The sequence below is a fragment of the Rhinatrema bivittatum genome, chromosome 5, assembly GCF_901001135.1.
Source record: "Rhinatrema bivittatum chromosome 5, aRhiBiv1.1, whole genome shotgun sequence".
In the NCBI taxonomy this organism is placed as follows: Eukaryota; Metazoa; Chordata; class Amphibia; order Gymnophiona; family Rhinatrematidae; genus Rhinatrema; species Rhinatrema bivittatum.
The window spans coordinates 108223063-108250422 of record NC_042619.1 but is presented as its reverse complement, the minus strand read 5'-3'; the positions used below and the strand labels follow the sequence as shown (position 1 = coordinate 108250422).

Here is a 27360-nt window from a genome sequence, read left to right as displayed (position 1 = left end):
CCAAGGAAATCCAAATTAAGAAGAAATCTTACCTATACAGATGAGCCCCGCTCTCCTGTGGTGACACCCGTTGGGTCCCTCCCCCAGTCGAGACTCCGCAGAGGTGAGCCTCGGTCCGGCGGGGACCTAGCCCCCGACATCGGGTGAGGCTGAGAGGCAGCGGGTGCAACCTAGAGCGCAGCGGTGTGAAGGTATTTTCCCTCTTCCCCCCCCCCCCCCCCCCCCCGCAGCCGGAGACCGCCCAGAACGAAACCGGGAAGCGCAGAGACAAGGTAAGGTAGAAATCTATTTAAAAGTCTCCGGTCTCCAAAGCTTGAGGAGACGCACAGGTCGCCAGCCAGGACCAGTGCCACTGAGTTGATCTGCCCTAGCAGGGCTAGACTCCGGTCAGATCAGAGGGTCCTCCCATGTGGAGACCCTCCGAGGTGGTTGCCATATTGTCTGTGTGGTCACAGTCACCATTTTGGCCCTGTTCGCCGCCCTGTCTGGCGTCTCGATCCGTGCGCACAGAGGCGAGCCGTGCACACAAATACCTTGTGCGCACAATGTCATGCGCACAAGTGCTGAGCGCACAAGCGAAGCGCATAGCCACGTGCTCACTGTGCTGGGTGCATAATTTCGACTCGTGCGCACAACAGCGCGCAAATTGCTCTGCACACGCACACCAAACCTACGCGTGCATCTTCGCACACTGGAGCGCACAACTGTATTGAACGCGCACAAACCATGACACCACCTGAAAATAAGCTCAAAGCTCAGGGCCTTTGCCCAGCATGCCACATTAGAGCTGCACAGCATGAGGAGGCCACGGCCCTGTGTATACAGTGCGAAGAGGCCCTAGGGGACCCAACTCATGGCCCTCCCTAGCCGGTACCGGACCCCAGCCTCTCGAGCGGTACGCTGGACCTAGCATCACACAGCAGGACTCCCCCTCAAACGGGGCTCCCCAGTGACACAGCGCCCCCTAGTCTAGACCCAGCTTCTATCTCCTGGGTGGAATTCTTCAAAGGTCTGCATACCTTCGTCCACATGCAACCAGGGCACCATTATAATATTAGTGGTAAGTGATCATTTTTCCAAGATGTCACACTTCATTTTCCCATAAATAAGCAGCATGAATTAGCCATGCTGTCTGGGAAGTCCTTCCGGGCGGCCAAGTGGTGGAGTTCTCTTAGATGATAGAGTTTTTAGTAGTGTGCCTGCGTGTATGTTCCCGCACATCCCCGATGCTCCTCAGTCCGTTTTTTTCTGCGCGACTGTCGGCACATGGAGCTCCTCTCTTCGGAGAAGTAAAAGAAAAAAAAAATCTCAGCGACATCATGCCACAGCCACCTGGTTTTAAATTCTGTCAGTGCGGGAGAATTGCTTCTACAGTCGGGAGAATTGCTGGACCAGAGGCAGCATGGATTCACCTGGGGAAGATCCTGTCAGACAAATCTGATTGACTTTTTTGACTGGGTAACCAAGGAATTGGATCAAGAAAGAGCTCTCGATGACATCTACTTGGATTTCAGCAAAGCTTTTGATACGGTCCCGCACAGGAGACTGGTGAATAAAATGAGAACCTTAGGAGTGAGTGCCGAGGTGGTGGCCTGGATTGCAAACTGGTTGACGGACAGAAGACAGTGTGTGATGGTAAATGGAACGCTCTCTGAAGAGAGAGCGGTTTTAAGCGGTGTACCGCAAGGATCGGTGTTGGGACCAGTCCTGTTCAATATCTTTGTGAGCGACATTGCGGACGGGATAGAAGGTAAGGTTTGTCTTTTTGCGGATGACACTAAGATCTGCAACAGAGTGGACACGCCGGAAGGAGTGGAGAGAATGAGACGGGATTTAAGGAAGCTGGAAGAGTGGTCGAAGATATGGCAGCTGAGATTCAATGCCAAGAAGTGCAGAGTCATGCATATGGGGAGTGAAAATCCAAATGAACCGTATTCGATGGGGGGGAGAAAGGCTGATGTGCACGGAGCAGGAGAGAGACCTTGGGGTGATGGTGTCTAATGATCTGAAGTCGGCGAAACAATGTGACAAGGCGATAGCTAAAGCCAGAAGAATGCTGGGCTGCTTAGAGAGAGGAATATCGAGTAAGAAAAGGGAAGTGATGGCTGTTTGACTAACTTACTTTCAGGTAGCAGCAGTCCCCTGCCACTAAATATTACCTGTTTGGTTTCTTCATTGTCGGAGTTTCCTGATTCGGGCGGAGGAAACGCTGTCTGCCTGACTTGTTGCTCCACTTCCGGACTCGGACGTTGGTGGGCGGAGCCTCAAAGACGCCTATAACAGCGGAGTCTCAACTGAAGAGATTTGCTGTTTGACTAACTTACTTTCAGGTAGCAGCAGTCCCCTGCCACTAAATATTACCTGTTTGGTTTCTTCATTGTCGGAGTTTCCTGATTCGGGCGGAGGAAACGCTGCCTGCCTGACTTGTTGCTCCACTTCCGGACTCGGACGTTGGTGGGCGGAGCCTCAAAGACGCCTATAACAGAGGCGTCTTAATGGCGCATCCGCCGTTGGCGCTCCGCCAAAGACGCGCGCCTCTTAGGCGCGCGGCTTTGCCGGGATTCGACGAGATTCGGGGATTATATCATCAATTAAATCGGCAGCCAACGGAGCCTGGTTTAATGGACTGAGACCAAAAGAATATAACAACTAAAGGTACTTGGTTTACTTAATTATTTCACATGTTGACTTCCTTTTTTCTTGGTGATGCCACACACCAAGAGGAAAGGGAAAACAGTGACTTCTACTCCTGCCTCTAATGCGAATCAACCACGTATCTCCGATCTTTTTGGGAGAGCCTCTGAATTAACGCCAGGAGCAGATGCCATTGGAATTGTAGACCAGGAGCAGGGACTGAATTCCCAGGCATATGAGACATCCTTAAGCCCTGGTGCCCCAGTCACTCCAGAACCACCAACCGGGAAATATAGTGGAGAATTTAGTTTTGAGGAAACTAACTCAAACTTGTTCTCCCTCTCTGAACAGAAAGGGGTGGATAAAATAAAATTGCCTGTCTTGGAACCTAGTTTTTTAGTGATAAAAGGTCAAGAGAGAGGTTTTAGTACCGGAATGTCGACTAAAGAAAAAGGAGGGGACGTAAACAAGGAAGAATTGGTGTTAAAGGTTTCAGAAATCTCACCTGTTAAGTTTACTCTGGAGGGAATAGGTAATATGATATTCACCATGCAAAAATCTATTAATGAATTGACTTCTATGGTATAAGAGTCCCTAAGTAAGAATAAAGAATTGCAAGTTAAAATTGAAAAGACGGAGGAAGTAGTGGGGAATCTGGGAACTAAAACCAGTGAATTAGAAAAAGTACAGATAAATTTAATTAAATCTGAGAAAATCCATTCTGATAAATTAGAACATCTTGAGAATCAAATTCGAAGAGGAAATTTGAGAGTTTTAAATTTCCCAAAAACTCATTTACTTTCACCTAAAGAACTTTTCAGGAGTTATCTTAAAAATGTTCTGAAATTTACAGATTTAACGATTCCAAATATATCTAGGATATATTATATTAAACAAAAAGGAAAAATTGAGTCCATACAGGCAAAAGATCAGATAGAACAAAATGAAGATATAGATTTATAAGATTTATTAGAAAAATCTTCTGACATGCAGATAAATACTCGTCTGACCCTAATAGTTTCATTTACAGATATTTCCCAGCGGGATTCTATACTTAGATTATACTTTAGGAATCAGAATATTAATTTTCATGGCCAACCGATCAGAATGTTCCCAGATGTAACTTATAATACACAGTTGAAGAGGAAAGAATTTCTAACATTAAGGGACAAGGTTACAACTCGTGGTGATAAATTCATTTTACGTTTCCCTTGTCAGTGCATTATAATACACCAGAACACGCGATATGTTTTTAATCAACCTGAGCATTTGCGTGTATTCCTTGATTCCTGACCCAACAGATTTCTTTAATCACTGGGGAAAAGAATATATATGGCTCTAATTTCTACAAGATATTTCTTTTCTTAAAATAACTGCTTTGTGTTATTAAACCAGGCTTTGTAATTACTTCTAAGATTTTCTAGGCTTCCACAGTATGTAATATGTATTAATTCTGTTATGATTATGTCTTGTGAAATATGATTAATAATTACAAATTGTGTATATCCTTTTGGAAAATGAAAATTTGAATAAATATAAATGAAAAAAAAAGAAAAGGGAAGTGATTATCCCCTTGTACAGGTCTTTGGTGAGGCCTCACCTGGAGTACTGTGTTCAGTTCTGGAGACCATATCTCCAAAGAGACAGAGACAAGATGGAGGCGGTCCAGAGAAGGGCGACCAAAAAGGTGGAGGGTCTTCATCAAATGACTTATGAGGAGAGATTGAAGAATCTAAATATGAACACCCTGGAGGAAAGGAGGAGCAGAGGTGATATGATACAGACTTTCAGATACTTGAAAGGTTTTAATGATCCAAAGACAACGACAAACCTTTTCCGTCGGAAAAAAATCAACAGAACCAGAGGTCATGATTTGAAGCTCCAGGGAGGAAGACTCAGAACCAATGTCAGGAAGTATTTCTTCATGGAGAGGGTGGTGGATGCCTGGAATGCCCTTCCGGAGGAAGTGGTGAAGACCAGAACTGTGAAGGACTTCAAAGGGGCGTGGGATAAACACTGTGGATCCATAAAGTCTAGAGGACGTGAATGAAGAGTGGGTGGCTTGCGGGAATGATGGCTACTACCTGAGATAATACCCTTATTCAATAAACATACACACGGTTAATGCGACTCCAACATTGCTCTAAGACTCCAACATTGCTCTAAGCTTCAACGGCAAGAGGAAATGTGGAAAAAAGGATTTGCATTCACAAAAAAGCGGGGAGTAGCTTGCTTGTTACGGCAGTTACTACCCCAAACCATTTAAGCCTGATACTTCCCTTTCAATGCATATCCAGCATATCTCTCTGCTTCAACGGCAGGGGAGAAAGACCTATACTTCACACATATCCAGCATAGCTCTCTGCTTCAACAGCAGGGGGAATGAAGAAAAGTGGATCTATATACAGACAACAACCAACAAGGACTGAATTACATAGTCTGGGTAAACAAATAAGCATGGGTGTAGCTTGCTTATTGCGGCGGTTACTACCCCTAACTAATTAAGCTAGATATTTCACTTAGATGCAGTTCCAACACTGCTCTCTACATTAATGGTGGGGGTGGAAGGGAAATAGAACCAAAAGGTTACTAAGAACCAAGAGAAACAGATAAGTATGAGGAAAAAAAAAGTGCGAAACTTGCTGGGCAGACTGGATGGGCCGTTTGCTCTTTTTCTGCCGTCATTTCTATGTTTCTATGTAATGTCCATAACCAATGGCCACTCAAAATGTTACTTGTGCCTTGGCCCGGACCATGATCAGGCCACTTGTAGGGACTGCGGTCGCTTGTCCCCCAGGGCTCAGTGGCAGTGGGCCGCTAGAATTGCCAAACTAAAGGAAGCGGAATCGGGCTCCTGAGCCCCCCAGTTGAGGGTTCTACCCAGTCTTCCCCGGGACCCTCCCGGGTCAGCCAAGCAGCGACACATCAGAGAGCTTACTCCTTAGAGCTCCCCGGTCTGCTCAGGCTGGCGCCAAAGCTTGCTTCCCTTGCCCCGACACAGGGGATGTGTCGGTACCTCCGCCGCCATCTGCACCGCAAAGCACCTAGCCCCCGACGCACCACCGGCGCAAGTGAATCGAAGCGCCGACCACACGAGCATGCCTCAAAGCACATGTATTTGACGCACTGACACAAGACGACACTGACTCCATTGACGCAGGGCACCCCAAAAGCCCCAGAGAAACATTCCAGCGGGCATAAACGCCCTAGGGACGACTCCCATCTCTTAGTTGTAGGCTCTGACTTCGAGCCGGCATCCCCAGATGACTCCGGGGGTTCCTCTGCCTCCTGCTTGTCCACTGCCTCCAAGCGCAGAGACACGGCACATCTGCAAGAACCTCTCAAGAAGAAAGATAAACGCCCGCCTAAGAAGACCCATCGCCCAAGGGGACCTGACTCGGACATACTCCTGGTGTACCACCCAGGGGCGCTCCCAAGGAACCCCTGCCTGCCCCCCAGGACACGTTAGCCTCTCAGGCCATGTCACAAATCTCACTAATCTTATCCCAATTTATGAAGTCAGTCGAGCAGCAGGGAAATCGCCAGGATGAGATGCCACTTGAGGCTCCCCTATTTCCACAAGAGAGCCTTAGTCCGGGACCTCCTTCTCCTAGTCCACATTCCCTGGGCTCCCCTCCCGGAGAGGGCTCCCACCAAACTCCATCCACTTCCCCGGGATCCTCAACTGGATATCCCTCGGACCCCGCAGAAGGTCAACCAGATTTGTGGAGAAGATGGGGCAATGATTAAACATAGATACCCGGAATATACCCGACCCAAGGGCAGAAATCCTTGGCATCTTGAAGATATTTGAGTCTCCTTCGGAGCCCATGACCTTGCTTTCTCACAAGGTCTTAGATGCCGTGATGACTAAAGCATGGGAATCCCCGTTTGCTGGCCCACCTACTTCCCGCAAGACGGATCTAAAGTTCCGTATGAGACAATCGCCGTTCTATACCATGGTGCAGCTTCCACATGCCTCCGCCATGCAGAAAGCAAAGAAATCACGTCTGCATTCTAATACGCCCCCAGAGAAAGACTCCAAGTACCTGGATGACTTTGGGAAGCCTGCCTTTTAGTCGGGGATGCTCAGTGTAAAGATACAGCAGGACCAATTTTATATTACACAATACCTCTACGAGTATCTGCAATCATTTAAACCACTGTTGCAGGAGGCTTTCCCGGAGAACTGTCCCCCTGACCAGTTCCATGACCTAGAGGAGTATCTGAGGCACCTCCTTCACACAATATGTGAGGCCTTTGACACATTGGCCAGAACCACAGCAAATGCCATCACTGCTTGTCGATTGGCATGTCTTCAAGCGAGCGTGATCCGTGAAGACGAGCACGAAAAACTGGCAGACCTCCCTTGTCTCCCAGCCAATATTTTTGGGGACAATTTACGCAAGATGGTGGCACAATTGAAGGAGCAGAAGGTGGCCCTGATGTCACTTACAACATTCTCAGACTTGGCATCCACCAGGCATTAGTACTCATCATATAGAAAACCTTACTTTCAGAGATGTGCCTACAGACCCTACCCACCCTACCGTCTGCCAGCTCGCCCACAGCCACCTCAGTAGCTGACGGCTCATCAACGCCCAACACCTTCCATGACAGCCTCGCCCGTCCCAAGACACCAACCCTCCTAAACCCCCGTAGGGTTTTTAGGGGAGATGGGACCATCTCTACTGCTACCAATGACAGGCTCTCCCACTTTCTTCCAGCGTGGGCGGCGATCACCTCTGATCATTGGGTGCTAAGGATAATCAGGGATGGTTATGCCCTCAACTTCACATCCATTCCATCCCTCCCGCATGTAGTGTGCCAGAAACAGGTAGACGCATAACGCAAGCCTCTACACGATGAAGTCACCAAATTACTCCACCAGAGATGTATCCGTGAGCTGCCTCCTCCTCAGCTCTGCCAAGGGTTCTACTTGTTGCGATGCTGCTTGCGGGCTAGGCCCGCAAGCAGCCTCTTACCTTGCAGCGGGGCCCAGAGGCCACCACTGCTGCTGCTGACACACTGATGCTCCCCTCAGCGCGGCCCAGAGGCCATCGCTGCTGTTGCTGCCCGCAGCAGGGAGCCGCCGCTGTCCAGTCCTCCATGCAGCCTGGAGACCGCTGACGCCGACCATCGTTCTCCATGCGGCGGGCCAGCCACTCCTCTTCGCAACCTGGAGGCCGCCGCTACTCGCCGCCCCTGACCAGGCCTTCCATGCGGCCTGGTAGCCGCTGTCAATTCTTCACGCAGCCAGGAGACCGCTGCTGAAGTTGCCTCACTCGCAGCAGGAAGACTGAATCCTCTTTTGCGGCCTGGAAGTCGCCCCAGAGCTCCTCTTCTATGCAGCCTGGAAGCCTCCATCTTCTGTCCTCTTCGCGGCATGGATGCCACTCTCCAAGGTCCTGCCCTCCTTCTAGGCATGCGGCCACGCCTCTCTGCTTCATTTAAAGGGCCAGCAGTGGGCAGTCCTCCAGGGCTCCTCCTGCTGACGTTCCCGAGGTGTTTCCTCTTCAGCCCTTTAAAGAGGGCCTTCTTTCAGTCCGTCTTCGCCTTCATAAGGAGCTGCCTGCTCCTGGATTCTCCGCTGTTCCAGCTCTTCATCCAGGAAGGTCCGACGTCCATCCTCGCTTCTTCAAGGCACTCTGTTTCATCGTGAGAATTCCCTTGTCTTCTTCTGTGGTTCCTGATCCTTTGTCTTCATCTTCATTCCATGTCCCGTCTCCTCGTCGGATCCTGTCTCCCCGGAATTGGGACCGCTCCCTAGTGCTCCCTCAACACTACTCCCAGTATTTCCTCATTCCCAAGAAATCGGGAGGTTTATGTTCCATCCTGGACCTGCGTTCTCTCAACAAGTACTTAACCAGGGAGAAGTTCAAAATGACATTACTCAATTCCATCCTACCTTTCCTTCACCCCAATGACTGGATCTGTTTGCTCAACCTCAAGGATGCTTATTTGCATATCCCTATGCACCCCACATCCTGGCAGTACCTATGCTTTATGGCCAATGGCCGCCACTTCCAATACAAGGTGCTACCCTTTGGCCTCTCCTCGGCCCCCAGAGTATTCACGAAATGTCTAGCGGTTGTTATGCCTGTTAGCCAAGAAATCTGACCAAGCCTACCCCTTCTGGTCACTGTCCGACGCGCTCCAGAACCCCGGGGCATACCACGACATCGAGGAGCCTACCCCTGCGACCAGGACGCCATCAGGGCAGAAGCCCCGCCCCCCCCTCCCCGACGTCCTCCAGACGTGCGCAGCAAAGCCAGCCCCTTTCTTAAAGGGGTCAGCGTGGGAAGGCCATTCAACAACCACAGGTCTCCGCCCCTTCCCGAGAGGTATAAATACGCTGTAGTTTCTCCTTTTTGATCGAGTTAGCAAGGATCATGAATGGATGGAAAGCCTCCGGTCTGAGCTACTCTGCGCTTCCCTTGCTGCCACGGGAAGCTCTCTGCCCTTCGAGGTATTTCTCTAACCTGGGTACCCGCTCCTTGGGGGCCCTTTGCTTTCTTTCAGGTGCCTATCTGGGATCAGGTACTCGCTCCTCGAGGGCCTGCTCTCCCTGGCTCGGTGCCTGTATCCAACTACTTCTGCCTGCTGGGATCTCCACCTATACAGCTACCATTTTAGTGAGTAATCTAACATTCTCAGTCTGTCTCATCTACAGCTCTGCTGCACTGGGAACCTGCATCCTGAACTCCCTATACTATCTTTGTGAGATGGGTCCCCTCTGCCGAGGGTGCCTGGACTGCTACCTCTTGATCACCTCACTTCTGCCACCTCTGGTGGTATACCTCAGCTGTATATTAAAAGATGAATCTCTGTGTTTGCGTATCTCGAGTCTAGCCTAGTACTGTGGTTCCTCATGGGGCTCCTCCCCATGGGTGTGGTCATCTCCACAGTACCAAGAATCTACTCAAAGACCTCAAAACCATAACAGATTGCTAATTCCATGGATTCGGCTCAGCTCACCAAATTGCAGGCCATTCCAGGCCTGGCACAGAGAGGCTAAGAACATCAAAGACTTCTGGAAACGCTATCAATGGCTGTAGACCATCTGAATTCTCGACTGGATGCTCAAGCAGAGGAAATGAAGATACTCCAGTCCTTACCTGGTCATCGTTTAACCCTTCATCAGGATCTCCTGAAGCAATTCGATGCCTCTCCATCGTTGACTAGTTCTCCTGTTACCTCCGGATCTAATCATGCGGTAATTCCTCTCTCTAACCCGCCTCGATACTCCAGAGATGCAAGACGCTGCTGAAGGTTCTTAAACCAATGCCATATGCACTTCGCACTTCAGCCCGCATTGTTCCCGAACGACTTGGTAAAGACTACATTCATTCTTTCCCTTCTGGATGGGAGAGCCTTGGCTTGGGCTTCACCATAATGAGAACACTTGGATCCCCTACTATCCAACTTGTCATTGTTTGTTTCCGCATTTAAGGAGATTTTTGAAGATCCCGGCAGGTTGCCAGCAATGGGATCCGACCTGCTTCGCCTCTGGCAAGGGTCTCAGTCCCTGGGTGAATATGCCATAGAATTTTGTACTATGGTTATGGAATTAAATTGGCAGGGGAACTGTGTGAACACCATGTTCCTGGAAGGATTATCTCCACAGATCAAGGACGAACTGGCAGCCCGGGAACTCCCCACCTCCCTTGAGGGCCTTATAACCCTCACGGGTAAGATTGATCGGAGACTCCATGAACGAGCCCGGGAAAACCATGCTAGACAAAGCGGTCATATTTCCAACCCTCTCCTTCTGTCTGAGTACCCTGTTCCTTCTGGAGAGGAACCGATGCAGTTGGGTCGAGGCCGTGTTTCGGCAGCTGTAACCACACCTCATCTGCAACCAGGTTGTGTTGGTAACTCTAGATCCTCCATCCTTTCGTTTTCGGAACAGAAGAGACTGTGGGTTCCAGAGACCACAGAAGTTGTTAACCATGGCATTACGTCAGCGATGGAGAAGGTACAGAGAAGGGCTACCAAAATGATAAGGGGAATGGAACAGCTCCCCTATGAGGAAAGACTAAAGAGGTTAGGACTTTTCAGCTTGGAGAAGAGACGGCTGAGGGGAGATATGATGGAGGTGTTTAAAATCATGAGAGGTCTAGAACAGGTACGAAGGTGAACATTTGATCTGCAAGGATTTGGAGAACAAGGTATTGATGAAGTCACAGGGATTAACCACGCAAGGCCTTCTAGCCGTACTGGCATACAAGGAACGGGAGATTCAGCTTCTGCATGCTCTCCTTCAACAAAAGACTAGGGGGCACTCCATGACGTTAGCATGTGGCACATTTAAAACTAATCGGAGAAAGTTCTTTTTTACTCAACGCACAATTAAAGTCTGGAATTTGTTGCCAGAGGATGTGGTTAGTGCGGTTAGTATAGCTGTGTTTAAAAAAGGATTGGATAAGTTCTTGGAGGAGAAGTCCATTACCTGCTATTAATTAAGTTGTCTTAGAAAATGGCCACTGCTATTACTAGCAACGGTTAGGGATGTGAATCGTTTTTTGACTATTTAAAACAATCGTCAGATATATTTTAAATCGTCAAAAATCGTTAGAGCCGCGATACAATAACAATTCCCCCGATTTATCGTCAAAAATCGTAAATCGGGGGAGGGCGGGAAAACCGGCACACCAAAACAACCCTAAAACCCACCCCGACCCTTTAAAAGAAATCCCCCACCCTCCCGAACCCCCCCAAAATGTTTTAAATTACCTGGGGTCCAGTGGGGGGGTCCCGGCGCGATCTCCCGCTCTCTGGCCACAGCTGCATTAAGAGAAATGGCGCCGGTGGCCCTTTGCCCTTATCATATGACAGGGCAAAGGTAGCGCCGGCGACATTTTGGTTCCTGTGACCCGACGTCACAAGTGCAGGAGATCGCTCCCGGACCCCCGCTGGACCCCCAGGGACTTTTGGCCAGCTTGGGGGGGCCTCCTGACCCCCACAAGACTTGCTAAAATTCCAGCGGGGGTCCGGGAGCGACCTTCTGCACTCGGGCCGATTTGCCAATATTCAAAATGGCGCCGGTGCTACCTTTGCCCTCACAATGTCAACATAGTGCCTCCGCCCGACCACCAGTGCCTCCGCCCGACAGATCCTGACCATCCTCAGACACATGGCTGCGTCCATCTATGTAGTTCCGCGCACTCGTCTCCACATGCACTGCCTCCAATGGGGCCTTAAATCCCAATGGAGCCAGTTCCGCAACCCTCTCTCTGCTGAAGTCACCCTCTCACCCAGTATGAAACGGGATTTGGCGTGGTGGTTGACATAGTCAGTGCTCACGGTAGGAGCGCTGCTCCGCCCCCCAGCACATCACATTGCCCTCACCACTGATGCTTCCACCAAGGGGTGGGGTGCTCACCTAGTTCATCTCCAGACACAAGGCCTGTGGTCCACCTGGGAATGATCACAACAGATCAGCCTCCTAGAGCTTCTGGCCATTTGGAACACTCTTCAGGCCTTCGAACACTCCCTGCAAGGAAAGACGGTGATGATCCATACAGGCAACCTGGTTGCAATGTTCTACATCAACAAAGAAGGAGGGTCCGGTTCCTGAAGTCTGTGCAGGGAAGCGGTACTGAACCTGGAATGGGCAGAAAGCCAGTCTGTCACGTTGCAAGCCACTTACCTACCGGGCATACACAACTCCAGAGTGGACAGGCTAAGCAGGATTTTCCATCAGGAAGTGGCGGAAAGACTCTTTCAAACCTGGGGTTTTCCTCACATTGATCGTTTTGCTACAGAGCAAAACCGGAAGCTGCAGGCCTTCTGCTCGGTGTACTCCAGCACCCAGCACTTAGCACAAGATGCATTCCTCCTCTTCTGGAAGGAAGGTCTTCTCTACACTTTCCCTCTCATATCTCGCACAGTCCAAAAGTGCATCGCGGACAATGCAGATGTGATACTGATAGCTTCAGCGTGGCCCAGACAACCGTGATATGCGTATCTACTTTTGACTATCAGTGAACACACTAATCCCCCTAATCAACAGTTCGAACCTGCTCACCAGGAGGGGGGGGGGGTTTCCTTGCTTTACCCCCTTAACTCATCCCTGCATCTCACCGCGTGGAGATTGAGAGGGTGGTACTCCACCACCTGAACCTGTCCCGCAGCTTCAAGACATCCTGGTCTCCTCCAGGAAACCCCCCACCAGGCAGAATTATCAGAGGAAGTGGGTCCAGAACCAGGTAGGTGCTCAGAAACAGAATGGACCCCTTCACCTGCTCTCCCGAGAAGCTGCTGGAATACCTCCATTTTCTCTATCGGAAGGAGCTGGCCACGGCATCGGTCAGGGTCCATCTCAGTGCCATAGTGGCCTACCATTGCCTTCACAATGAGGCTCCCATTTCCTGCCACCTGCTCATCTCCAGGTTTATGATGGGTGTTCTACGCCTGTGGCCTCCATTCTGAAAACCTCCAGTCCCATGGGACCTAAACATTGTCCTGGAGCAACTAATGCTACTGTCCTTCGAACCTCTGGACCCTTGTCACCCGAGATTCCTCTCCTGGAAGGTACTATTCCTAGTCGCCCTCACATAAGCGCGACACGTCAGTGAAATACAAGTGCTGGTTCACTACTCACCATACCTAGAATTCTACCATGATAAGGTAACACTGCATCTGCATCCAGCATTCCTTCCTAAGGTGGTTTCAGTCTTCCACCTCAACCAGACCATAGCCCTTCCGACCTTTTATCCAAAGCCACACAATAACAATGGCGAATAGAGACTCCATATGTTGGACTGCAAGTGTGCACTCGCTTATTATAAACATCGGACTCATTCTAAGCATAGAGCCTCCCAGCTTCTTGTCTCATTCAACCCAAATGCCTCTGGACCTCCAGTTTCCAAGAGAATCCTCTTGTCCTGGATCTCCAACTGCATACAGTTCTGCTATCAGAAATGTTCGGAAGCCTTAGCTACTTCCCCTAAGGCTCACCAAGTCCGCGTTATGGTGGCATCCATTGTACACCTTCATAAGGTACCCATTCTGGACATTTGCAGGGCTGCCAACTGGTCTTCGCTACATACGTTCACAGCCCACTACTGCCTGGATAAGCAAACTGCGGCTGACGTGGACATAGGTAGAACGATCTTCAAATCGGGCACTTCTTGAACATCAAAGGACTAACAGACAAGACCTGTCTGCCTCATTCTCTACTGTCTTGAGCGTCCTATCTGACCTCACTGTCAGGACATACTCAGACTTTCTGCGCTCAACACATCAGCTGGGGACTCCCAGACAGCATGGCTAGCTCATGCTGCTTATCTATGGGAAAAGGATAAGTTTGCTTCCTTAAACTGTGTTTTCCGTAGATAGCAGGATGAATTATCCATGCTGTCTGGGACATCCCTCCGGGCGGCCAGGTGGCAGAGCTCTCTTAGATGATAAAGATTTTAGTAGTGCGCCTGCGTGTATGTTCCTGCTCAGCCCGATCCTCCTCATTCAGTTTCCAAGCAAGACGGAAGTAGAAGAACAACTGTCCGGGGAGGCGGGAGGGTCAGCATGGTCTTCCTTCTACTCTGGAACTGGCGCATTTTTTCACCCTCCAAGTTTTTCGCCTATGCAGACTACTGAAGCGCATACTCTCGGACAGAGGAGTGCAGTTCACTGTGTGGTACTGGCGTTCTCTCTGCAAAAATTAAAGTATCATGTTTGACTACACATCAGCCTAACACATTCAAGGCAATGGGCAAGCAGAATGAACCAACCACATCCTCAAAACCTTACTTTGTTCATATGTTAACGAACACCAGGACAATTGGTTCACTCTTCTACCTTGGGCCTAGTTCTCCCCTAATAACCACTTCAACACAGCCACGAGCTCCTCACTCTTCCATTTGATTTACAGGAAGTAACTTCTACCTCCTCTGCCATTTGCTTGTGAGTTTTATCACTGGCAGCTCAGCTCTCCACCCAGGAATTGCATGAATTATTGGACCAGACCAATCAGCTGATTGAGAAAGCCACTGCCCAGGCCAAGAGAATGACATATAACCACAGAAGGCCAACTCCCCAATTCAAGATAGGGGAGAAGGTTTGGCTCAGTACCTGTCACTTACATCTCAGACTTCCATCTATATGCTTGGCACCATGCTTTATTGGACCTTTTTCTGTACTGTGGCAAGTGGGCCCTGTCACATATCAGCTAGAGCTACCACCCTCGTTAAAAATCCATAATGTGTTCCATGTTTCCTTGCTTAAGCCAGTGGGAATTTCATGGCCTTCCTGAGTGCTTCTTGAACTCCAAGAAGTTGTTGCTGTTGGAGAGGATGTATATGAAATCCAAGAATTTCTGGATTCCAGCCAGAGGGGAAAAAAGGTAAAAAAAAAAAAAAAAACTATTGCCCAGAAGTAAATTCATGGGAACCATCCTCCAACATCTTGGACATTAATCTCTTGAAGGAGTTTCATCAACAGTACCCTAAAAAAAACAGAGCCTTAGGGAGGATGCTTAAGGGGGGGGGGGGGGGGTACTGATATGCTTGGCAGTCTGTGGGCTCCTTCCGTGAACCACCGCAGTCACTCCTGGCTGGGCCATCCCTGCTAGCTCCTGATGCCGCAGGACTCCCCCAGTCCTCCTCGCAGCAGGATGCCGAGCTTCAACACAGCAAGACGCGCCGTTGCTCCTCACAGCTGGATGCCACTGATGACGCTGAGCCATGCTTCTCCTTAGGTGTGCGCACGCCTGACGTTATTCCAGTTAAAAGGCCCATGGTGGGAAAACACCCATGGCACTCCCTGATGACATCACACACTCTGGACTATATAAAGCCATTGTTACTGAGGCGGTGAGGGAGAAGCAACAGGTCCATCTACTTCCTAAGTATGCATGTTGCTTCCCAGCATCCCAGTCTTCATTCCAACCTTGTTTTTAGTCTTCATCCAGCCTGTCTTCAGCCTCATCCAGCTGTCTCCAATTGTCTTCGGTCTTTGCCTCTGTCTGCTCCTTCCATGTTGCCTCCCTGTTCCAGTCCTTGCCTGCACATTCTGGCTATCTGTCCCTCTTCTCCTCCTTTGGACGGATGCCTGATTTGACCTCGGCCTGGACCTTGAATACAATTGACCGCTGCCTGCCTCTGATCCTTGCCTGGACCTCAAATATGACTGACTGCTGTCTGCCTGCCTGCCTCTGACCATTGCCTGGACTTAGAATATGACTGACCTATACCTGTCTCTGACCATTGCCACCTGCCTATGACCCAGCTTACTACAGACCTTTGCCCCTGCCATCAGCAGAGACCCCACCTAAGTCTTGCCAATCCTGGCACCCAAAGGCTCAACCCGAGGTTGAACATGGGCTGGTTATAGGTGAAAGTCCTGACTGGTCTCTGCTCTGCCTGGATCTGCCTGCTGTCAGAGGGAACTACAGGGCTCCTCCCTGCAGGCAGAGCCAGTCCTGGCTCAGTGCAAGGGTCCACAAATATTGTCAATTGCATTAGTAAGAGTGTTTGTTTTTTCGTTGGTGCATTTGTGTGCAAGGCTGCCATTTATTTCTCTTTCCGCTTTTACTTGGTGCAACTACAGTGTCCCTGTAGCCTTGACTTGGTGTTCAATATACAGAAAAAGAGGCATGGATAGAAATTGGAAAATTTTACAAACTGGTGAACTGGAGATCCTATTTAAAGTATGTCCTACAAATTTCCTTTAAAAACACTTTTCTAGTAATATCTTAAATAAAATAAATGAAAGAATCAGGTAGATTACTGAGCCAGAGAAGGTCAAATTCAGGGCAAACGTCAACATATATTTTATTAGATTTAAGCTGATGCACTGAAAATGTTCATTACTGTAGTTGCAGTGTATAAATGCTGCGTTCTGACCTTATGAAACAGAGTTCATATTGAATTAGATTTCTGTACTCAAGCAAAACATCTCTATCTATTTTGTTGTCAGCTACCTTCCTCCGCTCTCAGTGCAGTGGGAACCTGCTTCCACCCGTCTCGCTGCCATTTATGACAGGAAGGGTCTGAAGATGAGACCATGGACCTTCATTTGCAGTCACCTGAGTTGTTCTCAAGAGTTGCCTTTACTAATTTGCCTACAGAGAGAAAATAAATAGAAATAATTTTTCACTTTGTCTCGTAATACAGTAGCTAAAGGGCATACAATGAAACTGTCAGGTAGAAGGTTAAAATAAACAAAAGGAAGCATTGTATGTTATGGGGTGCCAGGGTGGAGTCAGGATACACTTCCACAGGAGTGGTACAGGACTGCAGGGCTGGACGAGTGCTAGTCTTCTGTTTAGCCAACCCTCCTCCCCCACAGATTTAGCCCTTGGATTCTGGGAGCGAGTAGAGCTTGTCTCCTGGCAAACGTCATGGCTGGAAGCTGGGCTCATGTGCGGCTTGGCAGGATCTGGATACAAACAAAACTGGAGGCTGCTGATACTGTTATATGGTTGTTATATGGTTGGTTATTGTTTCTGCTTCGTTCGATGTAAACCGAGTTGATTTGATCTGTATCAAGAAAGTCGGTAATAAAAGCCTTAAATAAATAAATACTGTGAACATGGCAGGAGCTGGAGATAGACAAGGTAGAATACTGGCTCAGGCTGGGGACTAGATTCAGGCTCAGAGTGGGGACTGGATACGGAATCAGAGCTGAGCCATGGACAAGAGCAAGGACAAAGAAATAGACAAGTTACTGGACAGGGTGGTGCAAGATAAAACATGGACTCGACAATGACAGGACTGGAACAATGACAGGACTGGACTAGACAATGATAGCACTGAACTAGACAGAGCAGGCAACAATGAACAGGGAAGCCCAACAGGGAACAAGGCTGGGTATGAGAACCTAGTAAGCCCAGAGGCCATAAGGTAAGGTATGGAGACCTAGGGGGCCACAGAGCGAGGCAAGGAGGCCCGGGAGGCCACAGATCGAGGCAAAGAGGGCCAAGGGAGGCCGCAAGGAAAAGCAGGAGGCCTGAATTCCTGCAAGGCAAGACAGGATAGCGAAAAATTGGCTAGGTCAAGGAGCTGAGGGGATTTGTTGAAAAGGCATTGATGGACTCGGCAGGCTGGCTTAAGTAGTGCAGGAACTGCTGAGTCAGATGGTCAGTGAAGGGGTGGCTCAGATAGCCAGGAGCAGAGCTCGCTGGAGGCATCTGTTAGTGTGGAGGATTCATAGCAGGTAGAACCAAGGCAAGGTGAGGCTGCACTGCAGTGAAACCATGACATTGCATTAGCCTGACAAGAAATTTTATTGACATTTTGCATCTCGTCTTATAAATGTCAAGTCCCTCCCCCACTCAAAACCTATTCAAAGTGGTATCACCACAGGAAGGGTGTGAGGGTTGATGGCAAGAGGGGAAAAGTGCCCCCTAGTTCTTGTTTTCGCTTCCTCTGCAGCAATGCTATCTTTGGTAGAGAAAACAGGAGCTTCAAAAAAGGCCATGCCTTGGCTAAAGAAGCAGGAACAAAACAGAACGTAAGTGCAGAACCCGCAAGTGGAACACTCCCAGGATTTGCAGTAGCTCACTTCTTGCACCTGTTTCTTGGTTACAGGAAGCCCATTTGGAAGGGGGCAGAGCTGTTGCAGGTCCTGGAGTCTGCGCCTGCTGGAGTCCTGAATCTGTTAGTCCAAAGTTTTTTTCTTCTTCATCAGGACTTAATGCATAGGCATATGTTCAGAATACTGACTAGATACTACCACAATCCACTACTATAGAATTGGTGGGCTTCAAATTTGACTTCATAGCTGGTATTATATGCATATTCTCATGGGGATGATGGCATGAGTTGGAAGACATCTGGCGAACAATACTAGGCCTCATGACTGGTTACAAAGTTTGTGAAAATCACAGCTCAAGTTTGTGGCTGGTGGTACCAACTACATTGTAAGGTGAAGACAGTTTACGCAATATGGAGAACAACAGTGGCTCCTTCTCAGTGCAGTTCACTGGTATTCACATGAAACCTGTAGGGGCCATCACGTTGCTTGATTTCCATCTTGTGTTGCTCAGGCCTGTACACAGTTTGGTTCAGTTGCACACTCCTTTTTAAGGTGACTGGTTTTTCCTACTGTTCCTTCCTTGTAAGATGTAACACGTTACAAGGGAACTCATTACTTTTTAAACCTATTTAGCAAATATAATTGTGCAAGTTGAATTAAGAGTAACACAAGGTAAAATGATGATCATTTTGTGATATCATTGCTTATTATCAATGCAAAAATGAATAAAGTAAATAGGCGCAATCAATAGATATTTATGTTGGAATAAATGGGTGCTCTAATACAGGGGTAGCCAACTCCAGTCCTCAAGAGCCACACAAACAGGTTTTCAGGATATCCAGAATGAATATGCATGAGGTAGATTTGCCTCCCTTGTATGCAAATATATCTCTTGTATAGTCATTGTGGATATCCTGAAAATCAGGTCTCTTTGTGACTCTGGAGGACCAGAGATGACCATGCTTGCTCTAATATATCATCATGTCAAAATGTGTAATAACTATTGATGAATATATTCAAAATATGTGATAAAAATAATTATGCATGAATAAAAATGTGAGTAAATATTTCACTTAACATGTGACTGTGTGAAAAATCAAAATAAAAAATTTAGCATGAGCTAAGTGTGCTATATTATATGAGCAAGCTCACATCCTTCAGGTAACTCAGGCCTAAGAGTACTTAAGGCATTATGTAAAAATTGCAACTTAGTAAGCTTAGCTTCAACTAAATCTTGCAAATGCAGTGAGACAGAAGCAAATTAGTTCTGCCCAGAGGAGGCATGGCCCCACTCTTTCTATTTAGAAAGATCAAAATAACATGCTCTGTAAACAAAAGTATGCAAAAAGTAAGAAGTGCATATCTCAAAACATAATAAGTCTGTAAAATGTCCGCATCACGAGAAACAATGATAGTTTTCAATTGGCATGACATCTTGGTCCATACAGTTCAATAGTGTGGAAGTCTTTAAAGTCAAACAAATAACCTAACTATTCACTAAAGTTGATAGCATGTCCCTGAAACACATCCAGGATTTCTTTTTTAGAAAGGACAGGATCTGATTCCAGATAGTACACGGATAATCCATTTAACTATCTGTGATTGGCTAATTAGGAACCCAGGGGTGTCCTACATCACAATTCCTGAGGAAGGACCAGGTTCAATCGGTTTGACAACCTCAGCTTCCATCAGCAGCAGCATAAAAAAGAGGTCCTTTATTGTTTGACTTTCCATCTGTAAAAGAAAAACAGACTAGGCTAAGTCTTGGTTAGTATCTCTCATTTACAGAATAGATTCTTGGCTTAAAAACTTGCTAAATGGTAAGGTTGAAGCTGATTGATGTGGACCCATTTAAAAAATTCTTCACAATCAGTGTCTTAATTTGGATAAGATATGCAACAGGTGAAGCTTTGTTTACAACTGGAAATAGATCTTTTCAGCTAGGTAAAATTTTACTTATCTTTGCCATGTTCTTGCCAAAATTGTAATAAAATGCTTTATCACCAATTTGATACTCTTTAGAGGTAGTCTTCAGATTATAATAGGCTTCTCTACCTCTGGCAGACTGTTCTAGGTTCTTTTGAGTAACGGCAAAGGAACTCTGCAGAGCAGTGGGGCATGGTTCTGATAGACATCAGTACCATTGGCAATCTGATGTCCCAGTCTTTACTTGAAGTAGATACATACTTGTTCAGAATACTAATAGTAGTTTTATTAGTTCTTTCAGCTTGGATGATATGACATATGGAACTTGCTCCTCACTCCCAGTAGTTTCCACATATGCTTGATCACTTGTCCAGAAAAACATGATCCTTGATCGGAGTCTACTCTCATGGGGAGACCCCCAACAACTGAAAACATGGTTTAACAGCAAGGTGACTGTTTTCTGTGCGGTGCAGTTCAGTGCTGAGATACATTCTATCCACTTGGTAAACAAACAAGTAACTGTAAGCATGGATTTGTTATCTTGGGAGAATCAGACTAAAGGGCCAAGCCAATCTATCTAAATATCAGAACAAGGCATGCCTATTACTTTACTATGTAAAAGTGTTCTATGTAATGGAGAGACAGGTTGCAATCTACAACAGGTTAAGCAATCATGAGTGTACCCTTTTATATCCTGACAAAGCTGTGGCTAGTAGGGTCATTTGTTTCAAAGCCTCATAATGATTTTGTGATCTCTGGCTCTGCACAGGGTTCATTATGCACATGATTCTCTACAAGATTAGGGTTCTTACTTGTTTGGATCAATAGATCTTTCTGAATCTGGAACTTCTGTTTACAAGCATAGAGAAGTCTCAGTTTCTCATGCTCTGACATTCCTCCAAAGTAGTGGGTAATCTTTTTAATTCTGTATGTGCAAATAGAATTTCCCAATGGTAGGATCTTGTTTCTGTACACCCATTATGTCAGAGATCGGTTGTTCACTGCACCATTGTATAACTGGAAAGACAGGCTGCTTAGCTTGTCTAGTAACAACATTGACAGCTAACAATGGAGAATCCTACAGTTGCCATGATTTTCCTGATATGGCACCCTCGTTTGCCAATTGATTGGCAAGACCGTTACTAATCTTATCAGCATTCTTTACTTTAGAATGAACTTTTGCCTTTTTCTAATAGATGGTCATATCATTCTGGTGAGCCAGTTGATCTAAAGCTAAGATGCTTCACAGGTTTCTTTTTTAAATTCAGCATGTGATTAGCATTCCACACTGGCAAGTGAGTAAGAAGATTTAGACTGACATAGAATTTGTGCAGATGAAAAAGGTGTGAATCCCCCCATTGAACAGCTGTTTGTAAGGCTGCCAAAGCACAGCAATTTCAGCATATTGGTTAGTCTACTTTTGAGAGGATCACAGGGTAGTTCTTCTTCCAGACTATTCCTTCTTCTGAAAGCACATCCGTCCACATAGACTTTAGGGATATTCTTGCACAGTAATAGGCATGATGATAACGAAAGGATTGTCGGGAAAAGTTTGTCTTTTTGCCAATGTTACTAAAATCTGTAATAGGGTGGACAGCCAGGAAGGTGTAGAAGAACATGAAGAGGGATCTAGCGAAGAGTTTAGAATGCAAAAACCCAAGGGAAAAATACAGTATTGGAGGTGAAATTCTTCTAAACACAAAGAAGAAAGGGATCTGGGGTGATTGTATCTGATGATCTTAAGATGGCCAAATAGGTGGCTAAAGTGGTGGTAAAAGCCAGAAAGGTATTTGGTTACATAGGGAGATGAACGGTCAGCAGAAAAAGGGAGGTGATATTGGCCCTGTATAGGTCCCTGGTGAGGCCTTATTTGGAATACTATATACAATTCTAGAGACCATATCTTCAAAAGGATATAAACAAGATGGAGTCTGTCTAAAGGGTGACTACTAAAATGGTCAGTGATCATCTTTCAAGGAGTGTGAGTTTTTTGTCTGTGGCACGATTGATGCAGCCTGGCAGGTAAACCAGCTAGATCCACACCAATAGCAGGCAGGCATGCTCGAGCCGGGACTGGAACTAGGCTTCACCTTTACCAGCCTCTTCCACCACAAGTTGAGCCATTGGATTGGGAGGCCAGCAGAACCTAGGCGAGGAACCAGCAAGAGAGCGGCCAAGCAGCATCTGGACACAGCTGGGGTCAGGGCTGACAACAAACTAGGCGGAGTCCATATCCAATCAGAAATCAAGGCAGGTGGCAACCAGGCAGGGTCAGTATCTAAGCAGAGGTCAAGGCAGGCAGCAGTCAGGCAGGGTTAGTGTCCGAGCAAAGGTCAAGACAGGCGGCAATCAGGTAGGGTCAGTGTCTGAGCAGATGTCAAGGCAGACGATACTCAGGCAGAGCCAGTGGCCTAGCAGAGGTCAAAGCAGAGGCACTCTGGCAGAGTCAGTGTCCGAACAGAGGTCAAGGTACAAGAGATCAGATAGGATGCAGGACAGGACGTAGGAGCAAGGAGAGGACAGGGATAAGGCAGGAGCAGAATGAGAACTGGAACAAGGTAAGGCCAGAGCAGGGCTGGAACGAGGCAAGGCTGGAGCAGGTTTGAAACGAAGCAACACGACTGCAGGCAATGCACGGCAGGGGACCTATTGCTGAGGCACCAGCTGGAAGCGTGGCTTGGATTTAAATACCTTGCTGGCGCTGATGTCATCTTCGGGTGATGCTGGAAATTTCCTGCACGGGGCCTTTAAGAGAGGGCAATGCTTGTCCACACACACGTCAGACGATCTGGGGTGGTAGGACTGCTGTCGGCATTAACGGTGTCCTGAGGTGAGTGAGGCCGGCTTCAGGATGGCCTGCGGTCATCCAAACGTTACATCTTCATTCTAAAGCATATGGGTATAGCCTTAAAGATCTAAACATGTACACCCTGGAGAAAAGACAAGATAGGGGAGATATGATAGATATATTCCAATATCTCAAAGGTTTCCATGCAGAAGAGATGAGCCTCTTTCAACAGAAAGGAGGCTCTAGAATGAAGAGTCATGCAAAGAGGTTGAAAGGGGATAAACTCGTAATTTTTGGAAATATTTCTTTACAGAGATGGTGGTGGAATGCTGCTTCCCAATGGAGGTGGTAGAGGTAAGAACAGTCTCAAGAAAGCATGGGATAAATACAGGGGATCTCTAAGGAAGTGATGGTAATTATAATGCTAAATTAATTGGGTGGATGCCCAGACTAAATGGGCCATAGGATCTTTTTCTGCCGTCATGTTTCTATGTTGGACCAGCATTGGCTGATGCAGTCACTGCTGCTTCCTGCTCCTTTTCTTTTATTGAAAACTCACCCCCCACCCCCACCCCATCAGTCTTCCTCCCCAGCAATCTCGCAATCCCCCACTCCCATCCCATCCATCTTTCTCCTCAGCAGTCTTACTCTCCCTCCCACTCCCATCCTATCCATTTACCTCCCTAGCAGTCTCACTCTCCACCACCCCGTCCATCTCACTCTTATTTTGCCTCCAGCAGTCTCATTCTAGTTGTCACCCTCCCCATCCCCCAACCCTTGCAGTTTAGTGCACCCTTTCCCCCCCAACCCCAGCAGTCTTTTTCAGTTTTGCAACCTCCGGTTCTTACTGTCAGCCCTTGTCCTTTCCTGATCTTCCCGCTATCACTGCCATCTCAGCTGGCCGGGCCCTCACCTTCTTGCTGCTCCTACTGCCACTGTTGCACCCTCACCTTCCTGCTGTGGCCCTCATTCCCATGCCTGCATCACCGCAACCCTTATATTCCCACTCCTACCTCTGCAGCCATCATCTTTTCACTCCTACCACCGCTGCTGCCATCCAGGCCCTCATCTTCCTGCAGTAGTCGCTAATATTCCCTCCTCCACAGAGCACAGACTCCTCATCTTTGGCCACAAGAAGCCTACAGCAACATGACTGGCCCACTGGGGCATGTTTGAAGCCCTGATGGGCCAGTCCACCCCTGGTAAAAAAAATTAATACAATATCAAGAAAAACCACAGAAAAGGCAAGTTAATATTAAATACCCTGAGTCATCAATCTACCAATAAAGGAGGAAGGTCCTCTTAAAGCAGAGTTCAAAGAAAATAGCATAGAAAATAACCAACATAATTTTAATAGTTTAAATAGGTTCTTTTTAAAATTATATTTACATCCTTGCAGCCTGCCAGACAGACCTTGCTGTTAATTCTTCTGCTATCTCTTCACTTTTTTGCAACTGAGGATTCTCTTGTGTTCATCCCATGTCTTCTTGAAGCCTGTTATCATTTTCATGTCACCTCTTACTTTGGAACAGCATGCATCCATCACTCTTTCTGTGGAAAAAAAAATATTTCCAGTACTTCTTTTGTTGACCAGGAAAATGGCACTCATTGACTTTGGCCTACTTGAATGGCTAGATTAGCCTATGTAAGGTTCATAGCATCTCTCTAATTGGATTCTAAACATATTCTGTGCATTTGTATCTTGACGCCCCCCTTCTCTCTCTCACACATCTGCACATACATGCTGCACACTTTCTGTATGATTGCAAACCCTTTTGGCAGTAATTTTCATACTGCTCCCATTGGTGCAAAGTCCATTGGTCTTTGTACCAACTTTCAAAGGGAATGTATGCATGCTTGCACCTGCTCTTTGTATGGGTAGAATTTTCCAAGTTATGCATACACATTTTCTGTCCAATCTAAACCTACTCCTGGGAACCATGCACGTATTTTTAGCCACATTGAGAAAAGGCAGTTTTCAGACAGACAATTAACATGGATCAAATGCTTTTTACTCACGTAATCATTTGGAAAATTGCCCTCTGCATGCATATCCATCTCTGAAATACACAGCAGACATCTACAGAACTATGGATCCCTGGGACTATAAATATTCTAAAAAACGACCAGCACTGTGATACTACAAAGGCTTGTTAGCAAGCAGGACTTACCCACAAACAAGCAAATGCACACATATATCATCTATCATCTATAGCCCTCCATCACACCACACATACACAGAAGAAGAAATGCACTTCTTAGAGGAGCTAACAGCACACATAACAAACTTTTTATTTGTTTTATTTGCTAACAGAAAAATCTGAAAAAAGAATTATACTTTTTTAGATCTCAGGGGGATCTAATGAGCGAGCAAGTGTACTCTGGTCCCTGTCCACCCTCCTACTGCTGTTGGAGTTGAGGTCCTTCTGCTCCTGCTGCAGTGACATGGACAATAAGATTTTGGTTGCAAAAAAATAAAATCACATAACAGAACAGGTACCTAAATCCTGCTTAATCGCCTGTAATCATCATTTTTTAATCCATTCTTACAGAAAAAGAGAGACAGCACACAATGGGAATGGCCTAGGCAAGAAACTGTATAAAAGGATAGCTAAAGGAAGAGTATTTCTTAAAGTGATAACACTGTAATCATGAGACAAAAAAGGAAGGAAAAGCTAGTAAAATTTCCAAGAACAGAAGGAGGAGGACACAATGGCAGAATAAGCACTCTAGTTGAGCAGAATGACTCAAGGTCTGCTTCCCTTTGTGGCAGTACGAGATACACACATAGAAGTGATTGCAGCATCAGCAGAATCCAATTCAACCTAATGATAATGCTGTCCCCTACAAAGGCAGAACTTTTTTAAAATGCAGCAATAAATTGCCAGGAACAAGATGGTATTTTTGTGAATCTCTGCTGTTCTTGTTTACACAGGCAGCAATAGAGGTTTTGAGGGCAGGGCTGAAAAATGTCTTAACAATCAGAAAAAAAAAAAAAAAGCTTTTATTTTAATTTTTGTCCCCATGACATTACTGGTAGATTTTTTTTTTTTTAGGTGTCTCTTCTCTTTCCTTTCCCTCCTAATTCCTGTCAGTGTAATTACCTGTGTTATCACCATCTTCATTATCCTTAGTGCCATCATCATTGCCACTATAGAGAAGAACAAGCATTTCAGGATTTGTGTAGCTTTCATTTCTCCCATCTTTTCCCTGGAAGAATGTAAAGAGGCTGGTGAGGTCTGAAAAGCTCATCTGCTGCAGAATCTTGTTTGTTGGTCCTTAAGAGGCTAATTTTCAAACGGCCCGCATAGGGCTAAAGGTTGCGGGTATAAGTCCCCCGTGAAAATCAGACATGCGCACACAAAGTTAGATAAGCTTCTTTGAACAGGTGCAAATATTTGCATGTAGATAATGCAAATACTTTTGAAATCTGAAAGTATGCATGCAAATGCTTTCCCTGCTCCAACTCCACCCCACTCCACCACCCAGAACGCCTACTTGCAAGTGCGGGTAAAATAAGTACCAGATCATGTTTCACACCTACTTTTACACACACCATCTCCTGTTTGATTTTCAAAGTTCCAGTTATGTGCATAAAACAGGGTTTATGTGTATGGCACTTTGAAAATGAACCCTTTAAAAGGTGAAAAAAATCCACAACTTTGTGTTGGCACTTTACTGAAAAGTGAGATGGCTCCGCCATCTCTTCTAGGAAAAAGGAAAAAAAGACTTTGACGGTTCTCCCTCAATTTAGATGTAATTTTAAAATTTATAATATGCCTTTTTCAGGCAACAATTTCATATGAAGCTGAACAAGACGTGGTTGTTCACGCAAGCCTTTCCTAACTCCAATATCATTTAACTCCCTTCAATCATCATGCTTCGCTAGTTATAGCATTAATAACCACCTCTTACAATGTCATCATTTACATATATAATTATCTGATCTTCTTTTTCCTTCTTAATCCAAGTTATTGTTTTCCTGTTACATGTAACTGCTTTTCTGCACTATTGTTCAAATTGTAAAGTTTATTATATTGTGCACCCCTGTTCCTTGTGAACCAGCATGATGGGACTTCTGTCTTGAATGTTGGTATATAAAAAAAACTTAAATAAATAAATAAAATAAATGAAGCGGATACCAGGGTTAAAACAAAAAAAAATTACATCTTTTTTTATTCTAATATGTAATGGCCATCCAGGTCAATTTAGATAGCCCCCAGGGCTGGGCAGGTTATAGGTAACCCTAGAACAGGAGCAGGGCAAAGCAGGGTCTTCTGCCTGACCAGCCTCCTTCCCCTGAGGTTGAGCCCACAGGTTCTGGTAGCCCGCAGGACATAGCTGGAAGTATACTGGAACCCAGGAGTACAGGGCATGGAAAGACATCCAATGAGGCAGGACAGGCTACAGGATACTAAAAGATACTCACAAAACAAGGGGCAAGCAGTGCACCAGCAGAACAGAGAAACAAGCCAGCAAGACAGTGCAGGACAACACAAAGCAGAGGGCAAAACAAGGACAGGACCTAACAA

General features: G+C 46.7%; 1 protein-coding gene across 4 annotated transcripts in view; it reads left to right on the top strand.

The window, feature by feature from the left end:
- The window catches only part of CCDC169 (coiled-coil domain containing 169), a 183904-nt gene that overhangs the window by 25991 nt on the left and 130553 nt on the right, over positions 1-27360 (top strand). For 2 of the 4 annotated variants that reach the window (XM_029602712.1, XM_029602713.1), the window contains exon 2: positions 23142-23182. The exons of the other annotated variants lie outside the window; for them this stretch is intronic. The gene's annotated coding sequence lies outside the window, so the exon portion shown is untranslated. The remainder of the gene's footprint in view (positions 1-23141; positions 23183-27360) is intronic. 4 annotated transcript variants of the gene reach the window in all.